The sequence below is a fragment of the Sapajus apella genome, unplaced genomic scaffold, assembly GCF_009761245.1.
Source record: "Sapajus apella isolate SASKATOON/1434 unplaced genomic scaffold, GSC_monkey_1.0 scaffold6, whole genome shotgun sequence".
Taxonomy (NCBI): Eukaryota; Metazoa; Chordata; class Mammalia; order Primates; family Cebidae; genus Sapajus; species Sapajus apella.
The window spans coordinates 17,981,017-17,989,861 of record NW_022436946.1 but is presented as its reverse complement, the minus strand read 5'-3'; the positions used below and the strand labels follow the sequence as shown (position 1 = coordinate 17,989,861).

The 8,845-nt window shown below is 39.6% G+C and overlaps 1 non-coding gene across 1 annotated transcript; it reads right to left on the bottom strand.

Annotated features, from left to right (window-relative positions):
* Window positions 1–3,588: 3,588 nt before the first annotated feature.
* LOC116549795 lies at window positions 3,589–3,694 on the bottom strand. The gene has a single exon (XR_004268075.1). It is a non-coding gene; the product is annotated as a U6 spliceosomal RNA (small nuclear RNA).
* Between the last annotated feature and the right edge of the window lie 5,151 nt (window positions 3,695–8,845).

Genomic DNA, 8,845 nt, shown 5'->3' with positions numbered 1-8,845 from the left:
TTTATTAGTTTGGTTATCTGTGATGCTTAGTAAAAAGAATAGAGAATAGTGAGCATCACTGGCAAGGTGGGGTCTGGAGGGAGCCACAGAGACAGCTGAGGCTTTAAAGGAAGCTAAAGAGGAAAAAGGGCAGAGGAGTCAACAAACAAAAGATACCATAGACCCTCACCGTTTATTATGGCAGCCATGAGACTCATTTGACTACTTAAATTTAAATTAATAAACATGAAACAAAGTTTAAAATAAGATTTTTTAGTTACATTGGCCATGTGTTTGTTTACCACATGTCTATGATTACTGTATTAGGCATCATGGATATAAAACATTTTCATCATTGCAAAAAGTCTATTGAGCATTGCTGCTATAGGCAGTGTTTTATATTTATTTTATTCAACAATACACGATGAATATAGTTTCTTCTTAAAGATGATCTCAAATAAAAAGTGTAAAATGGAATAGTATTTGATCACATTAAGCTATCATGATTTTCAAAAATCAATTATTACAAAAATAGGTTTTTCTAAATTTTTATTATTATAAACATGACTATTCTTTTTAAAAACCCAATAACAGAACTTTTGCCCTTCAATTATCTATTTAGCATAAATTCATAGAAATAAAATGGCTGGATCCAATGCTGTAAACATTTTTTTTACAGCTTGATTTTTGTGGCTAAATTCCTCTTTAGAAAGTTTATCTGTGTGCATGCCCTAAACATAAGAGACAGGAGAGCCATTTAATTTCAAAAGAAAAATAACTATAAAATAAAGACCAAAAACAAGATAAACAGAACAGTAGCATAGCTGCTTCTGTGAAGAATAGAACTTCAGATTTGGACAGGAATAGTTATGAGTAGCCATGCTGCAATACACAAGAAAAAATAATAATAATTAGCAACCACTTTTATAGTATTTCTATGCGATAGGCCTTGTTTAGCATTTTATATATTTACTTCATCCTCACTGTAGCCTTGTAAGTTAGTTACTGCTGTAACCTCCATTGTATAGTTAGAAAAACTGAGGCACCTGGATTAAAGGAACTTGCTTGAAGTCACACAACTAAGCAGCAAGCCTAGAACTGGAATTCACCTGTGTTCATCCAAGCTGATGAGCGTTAGAGAGTCTATGTTTTTACTACTATACAATAGTGCCTCTCAGTCATTTTAATCAAATCCCAGTGGGATTGTGGGATTGTAGGTGGGATTGTGTACCCTCTCATAACTATATGTGTGTGTGTGTGTGTGTGTATTTAAGTTCTAATCCCCAGTACCTCAAAGTGTAGCCTTATTTGGAGATAGGGATGTTGCAGTTGTAATTGCAGATATACCTTGTTTTATTGTCCTTTGCTTCACTGAACTTCAAAGATAGTGCATTTTTTACAAATTGAAAGTTTCTGGCAACCCTGCGATAAAGCAAGTATAGTAGTACCATTTTCCCAACTGCATCTGCTCATTTCATGTCTCTGTGTCATATTTCGGTAATTCTTGCAATATTTAAAATTGTTTTCCTTGTTATTGTATCTGTTATGGTGATCTGTGATCAGTGATCTTTGATGTTACCATTGTAATTGTTTTGAAGTGCCACAGACTGTGCCATATAAGATGGCAAACTTAATCAATAAATCTTGTGTATTCTGACTGCTCCAATGACCAGCTTCCCATCTCTTTTTCTCTCCTTGGACCTCCTGATTTCCTGAGACACAACAATATTAAACCAGGCCGCATAATAATACTATAGTGGCCACTAAGTGTTCAAGTAAAAGGAAGAGTCTCATGTCTCTCACTTTTGATCAAAAGCTAGAAATGATTAAGATAAATGGGGAAGGCATGTCCAAAGCCAAGACAGGCCAACAGCTAGACCTCTTGTGCCAAACAGTTAACCAAGTTGTGAATGCAAAAGAAAAATTATTGAAGAAAATTGAATGTGCTACTCCAGTGAACACATGAAAGATAAGAAAGTGAAAAAGCCTTATTGATGATATGGAGAAAGTTTTAGTGGTCTGAATAGATGATCAAACCAGTCACAACCTTCCTTTAAGCCAAAGCCTAATTCAGAGCAAGGCCCCAACTCTCTTCAATTCTATGAAGGCTGAGAAAGGTGAAAAAGCTGCAGAAGAAAATCTGGAAACTAGCTGAGGTTGGCTCATAAGGTTTAAAGAAGAAAGCTGTCTCTGTAACATAAAAGTGCAAGGTAAAGCAGCAAGTGCTAATGTAGAAGCCGCAGCAAGTTATCCAGAAGATGTAGCCAAGATCCTTGATGAAGGTGGCTACACTAGATCACAGATTTTCAATGTAAAGGAAACAGCTTTCTTTGGAAGAAGATACCATTTAGGACTTTCATAGCTAGAGAAGAGAAATCAGTGCCTGACTTCAAAACAACAAGAGGCAATCTGACTCTCTCATTAGGGGCTAATGCATCTGGAGACTTTAAGTTGAAGTCAATATTCATTTACCATTCTGAAAACCCTAGGGCCCTTAAGAATTATGCTAAGTGTACTCTACTTGTGTTCTATAATTTGAATGACAAAACTTAGATCATAGTGCAATGTTTACAACATAGTTTATTTAACACTTTACTGCCTAGAAAAAAAGGATTTCTCTCAAATATTATTGTTCATTGAGAATGCACCTGGTCACCCAAGAGCTCTGATGGAGATTTACAAGGAGATTAATGTTTTCATGCCTGCTAACTACATCCATTTTGCAGCTGATGGATCAAGGAGTAATATTGACTTTTGAGTCATAATATTTAAAACATACATTTTGTAAGGCAATAGCTACCGTAGTGATTTCTCTGATGGATCTGGAAAAAGTAAAGTGCAAACCTCTGGAATGAATTAATTTTAGATGCCACTTAGAACATTCATGATTCATGAGAGAAGGTCAAAATATTAACAGGAGAATGGAAGAAGTCTATTCCATCCCTCATAGATGACTTTGAAAGATTCAAGTCTTCAGTAGATGAAGTATCTAACTGCAGATGCAATGGAAATAGCAGAACAACTGGAATTGGACATGGAGCCTGAAGACATGACTGAATTGCTGCAATCTCATGATAAAACTTGAATGGGTGAGGAGTTGCTTCTTATGGATGAGCAAAGAAAGTGGTTTCTTGAGATAAAATATACTCCTGGTGTAGATGGTGTGAACATTGTTGAAAGGACAAAAAGGGATTTCTAATATTACATAAATTTAGCTGTTAAAGCGGTGGTAGGGCTTGAGAGGATTGATTCCAATTTTGAAAGTTCTACAGTATGTAAATGCTGTCAAACAGCATCACATGCTGCAGAGAAGTCTTTTATGAACGGTGGCAAACTTGGTGCGCAGGTTATTGATGTGGGAAACTTCACTGTTGTTTTAAGAAATGACCACAGTCACTCCAATCTTGAGCAACCACTACCCTAATCAGTCAGCATCCATCAACACAGAGGCAAGGCACTCCACCAGCAAAAAGATTACCAGTCGCTGAAGTCTCAGATGATCGTTAGCATTTTTTAGTAATTAAGTATTTTTAAAGTATGTCATTGGTTTTTCTTAGATATAATGCCATTGCATACTTAACAGATTACAGCATAGTGCAAACATAACTTTTTCTGTTTTTTTTTTTCATGAATTTGCGTGTCATCCTTGCACAGGGGCCATGCTAATCTTCTCTGTATGTTCCAATTTTAGTATATGCGCTGCCGAAGCGAGCACACAAACAACTTATATGCGCCAGGAAATCCCCAAAATTGTGACTTTTTTATTGCAATATTCACTTTATCGTGATGGTCTGGAACCAAACCCAGAGTATTCTTGAGGTATGCCTGTAGTTAAGAAGAGGCCATACTTGAGTGGGATTGGTTCCTAATCCAATATGACTAAAGTCCTTGTAAGAAGATGGCCATGTGAAAATATACACAGGGAGAATGTTATGTGATGACAAAGGCAGAGATTGGAGTTATACAGCTGCAAGTCACCAGAAGCTAGGAAGAGGTGAGGAAGGATTTTCCTATACGTTTCAGAGGGTGCATGTAGCCAAGCTGATACCCTGGTTTTGTACCTTCTAGCCTCCAAAGCTCTAAGACAATAAATTTCTAGTGCTTTGTTATAGCAAGTTGAACAGACGAATACACCTGATGACTTAAAGGGTGTTCCAGTGTCCAACCAGGAACCCAGTTAGCTCATGAACACACCTCACTTACTCCTCATTCTGCATCCTCTCACATTCGTCGATAACCTGCATGGTACCCAGTCACATGGTCTGAAGGCCAAAGATAATATGTTTGCTGCTGCTTCTGTACGCCTTGGAAATCTCAGAGAACACCCTGACTGACTCACAAAGTGAATACTTTATTGAATTTGCCAACATCATGTTAAGTTTCTGGGAAGCTAATAATTGTATATTTTTCTTCATTTTGGAGGGGCTGTGATTCACTAAGAAAGTATAAACTATGTTGGTATCATGTAACTGTATTTAATTTGTCTAGCTTGTGGGAAAAACTGTAAGAGCTCCAGACAACTGTAAATCATCAATGAATTTGTCCTTTGTCTCAATTTTTATTTCCTTATTTAAGCGATTACAGTTTGTCCAATTTTGGAAAATCAGTTGCTTCTTGGCTTGAAAAAAAATGTAAACCAAATTTACGGTTTACTCTATAATTTTATTCTTATTTTTAAAATGTTATAGTAGAATAACTGGAAATGATTTTATCTTGAATGAAATCTTGAAGGTATGATTTCTTTTTGAGACAGAGTCTTTCACTCTGTCACCCAGGCTGGAGTACAGTGGTGCAATCACAGCTCACAGCAGCCTCGACCTTCCCAGGTTCAGATAATTATCCCACCTCAGTCTCCCTGAGTGAGATAGGTTTCCCAAATACAGCACACTAATGGGTCTTAACTCTTAATCCAATTTGTCAGTCCGTGTCTTTTAATTGGGGCATTTATTCCATTTACATTTAAGGTTAATATTATGTGTGAATTTGATCCTGCCATTATGATTCTTGCTGGTTATTTTGCCCGTTGGTTAATGCAGTTTCTTCATAGCAATGATGGTCTTTATAATTTGGTATGTTTTTGCAGTGGCTGGTATTGTTTGTTCCTTTCCATGTTTAGTGCTTCCTTTGGGAGCTCTTGTAAGGCAGGCCTGGTGGTGACAAAATCTCTCAGCGTTTGCTTGTCTGTAAACGATTTTATTTCTTCTTTGCTTATGAAGCTTAGTGTGGTGGATATGAAATTCTGCGTGGAAAATTCTTTTCTTTAAGGATGTCGAATATTGGTCCCCATTCTCTTCTGGCTTGTAGGGTTTCTGCAGAAAGATCTGCTGTGAGTCTGGTGGGCTTCCCTTTATGGGTAACCTGACCTTTCTCTCTGGCTGCCCTCAACATTTTTTCCTTTATTTCAACCTTGGTAAACCTGATGATTATGTATCTTGGGGTTGCCCTTGAGCAGTATCTTTGTGGTGGTCTCTCTATTTCCTGAATTTGAATGTTGGCCTGCCTTGGTAGTTTGGGGAAGTTTTCCTGGATAATATCCTGAAGAGTGTTTTCTAACTTGGTTCCATTCTCCCCATCACTTTCAGGTAACACCAATAAAACATAGATTTAGTCTTTTCACATAGTCCCATATTTCTTGGAGACTTTGTTCATTTCTTTTCACTCTCTTTTCTCTAATCTTATCTTCTTGCTTTATTTCATTGAGTTGATCTTCAGTCTTTAGCTATGATACTTGTGTATGCTTCACAAAGTTCTCATGCTGTGTTTTTCAGCTTCATCAAGTCATTTATGTTCTTCTCTAAACTGGTTATTCTAGTTAGCAATTCTTTTATCCATTTTCTTAGCTTCCTTGCATTGGGTTATAACATGCTCCTTTAGCTTGGAGGAGTTTGTTATTACCCACCTTCTGAAGCCTACTTCTGTCAATTCATCAAACTCATTCTCCATCCAGTTTTGTTCCGTTGCTGGCAAGGAGTTGCTATCCTTTGGAGGAGAAGAGGTAGTCTGGTTTTTGGAATTTTCAGCCTTTTTGTGCTAGTTTCTCCCCATCTTCATGGATTTATCTACCTTTGGTCTTTGAAGTCGATGACCTTCGGAGGGGGTCTCTGAGTGGACATGCTTTTTGTTGATATTGATACTACTTCTGTTTGTTAGTTTTCCTTCTAGCAGTCAGGCCCCTCTGCTGCAGGTCTGCTGGAGTTTGCTGGAGGTCCAATTCAGACCCTGTTTGCCTGGGTATCACTCGCAGAGGCTGCAGAACAGCAAAGATTGCTGCCTGTTTCTTCCTCTGGAAGCTTTGTCCCAGAGGGGCACCTGCCAGATGCCAGCCAGAGCTGTCTTGTATGAGATGTCTGTTGGCCCCTACTGGGAGATGTCTCCCAGACAGGATACAGGGAGGTCAGACACCCACTTGAGGAGGAAGTCTGCTCCTTATCAGAGCTCAAGCATTGTGCTGGGAGATCTGCTGTTCTCTTCAGTGCTGCCAGGCAGGGATGTTTAAGTCTGCTGAAGCTGTGCCCACAATTGCCCCTTCCCCCAGGTGCGCTGTCCCAGGGAGGTGGGGTTTTATCTATAAGTCCCTTACTGGTGCTGCTCCCTGTTTTTCAGAGATGCCCTGCCCAGAGAGGAGGGACTATAGAGAGGTAGTCTGGCCACAGCGGCCTTGCTTAGCCACAGTGATCTCTACCCAGTTTGAGCTTCCCTGCAACTTTGTTTACACTGTGAAGGTAAAACTGCCTACTCAAGCCTAAGCACTGGCAGATGCCCCTCCCCCCACCAAGCTTGAGAGTCCCAAGTTGACCTCAGACTGCTGTGCTGGCAGCGAGAATTTGAAGCCAGTGGATCTTAGCTTGCTGGGCTCTGTGGAGGTGGGACCCACCAACCCAGACCACTTGGCTCCCTGGCTTCAGCTCCCTTTGCAGGGGAGTGAATGGTTCTATCTCTCTGGTGTTCCAGGCACCACTGGACTATGCAAAAAAAAAACTCCTGCAGCTAGCTCAGTGTCTGCCCAAATGGCTGCCCAGTTTTGTGCTGGAAACCCAGGGCCCTGGTGTTGTAGGCACTGGAGGGAATCTCCTGGTCTGCAGGTTGCGAAGACCATGGGAAAAGCACTGTATCTGGGCTGGAGTGCACAGTACAGTCCCTAATGGCTTCCCTTGGCTAGGAGAGGGAGTTCCCCACAACCTCTCATGCTTCCAGGGTGAGGCTATGCCCCGCCTGCTTCAGCTAGCCCTCCTTGGGCTTCACCCAATGTCCAACCAGTCCCAATGAGATGAGCTGGGTACCTCAGTTGGAAATGTAGAAATTACTTGCCTTCTGCGTTAATCTCGCTGGGAGCTGCAGACCAGAGCTGTTCCTCTTTGGCCATGTTGCCAGGAATCCTGAACTCCCATGTTTATTGCAGCACTATTCACCACAGCCAAGATATGGACTCAAACTAAGGTCTATTGATGAAGGAAGGGATAAAGAAAATGTGTGGTACACAATGAAATATACACAATGAAATGTTACTCAGCCATAAAAAAGAATGAAATCTTGTCATTTGCAAAAAAATGGATGGAACTGGAGGACATTAAGTGAATTAAGCCAGGCACAGAAAGACAAATATCACATGTTCTTACTCAGCTACAGGAGTTAAAAGAATAATCTCATGGAGTTAGAGAGTAGAATCATATTTCTTTATACCTTCTAAAATGTGGCTACCAAATTTTTAAATTACGTATATGACTCCCATTCTATTGCTATTGGACAACACTGCTTTAGATGGCTGGATAAACTGAACACCCTCAATAGTATAAACTTAAATTTTAAAAAAATGAGATTTGACTTTTGAAGAAAGGTTACTGAAATTCAAAAATAATACATTGTTTTCAAAGTATAGAGTATACTATTCTTATCTTCAAGATAATCCTGTTGTTCAAATTGAAACCCAATTTCTAAAAACTAATAAAAGTGAGATGTGAACTTCATGTGAATGCTTTCATCTTTGTGGTAGATGGCTTGCAAAACTTTACTTAATCCTTCCTTCCTTTATTTGAGCTACTTCATAGTTCCTTTCAATAAGGGGTGGAGTTTATTTTCCCTCTCCTTAAATCTTGATTGTCCTTGTGAATTTTTGCCAATAGAACATGACACAAATGATGGTGTGTCAATTCTGGGCTTAGATAACAAGTCTCCCATTCTGTCTACCCAGTCTCTTGGAACCTGCCCACTTTTCACGTGAACAAGTCCCCTGCTGTCCTGGAAGTTGAGAGACCATGTGCAACAGAGATGGACTGTCCCAGATAAGACCAACTGTGTTAGTTTTCTATGGCTGCTTTAACAAACTACCACAAATTAGTGACTAAAAACACCACCAATTTATCATCTTACAATTCTGTAAGGCAGAAGTCCAACACAGGTCCCACTGAGCTAAAATCACAGTGTCACCTGGGTTGTGTTCTTTCTCAGAGGGAGGCTGTAAGGGAAAATCCTTTTTTTTTTTTTAATCTTTTCTAGCTTCTACAGGCTGCCCACATTCCTTGATTTTATAACTCCTTCCTCTCTCTTCAAAGCCAGCAGAAGCAGGTGGAGTCTTTCTCACGTCATATCACTCTGTCCTCTTCTGACTCCCTTTGGCAGTTTAAAGGACGCTTATCATTACATTGGGTCCACTCAGATAATCCAGAGTAATGTTATTTTCAGATCAACTGATTAGCAACCTTAATCTCATCTGCAATTTTAACTCCCCTTTGCTATGTAAAGTAGTATATCCACAGATTCCAGGGATTAGAATGTGGACCACGTGTGTGTGTGTGTGTGTGTGTGTGTGTGTGTATGTATGGGTGTGTGTATCTGTGTGTGTGTGTGTGTATCTCTGTGTGTGTGTATC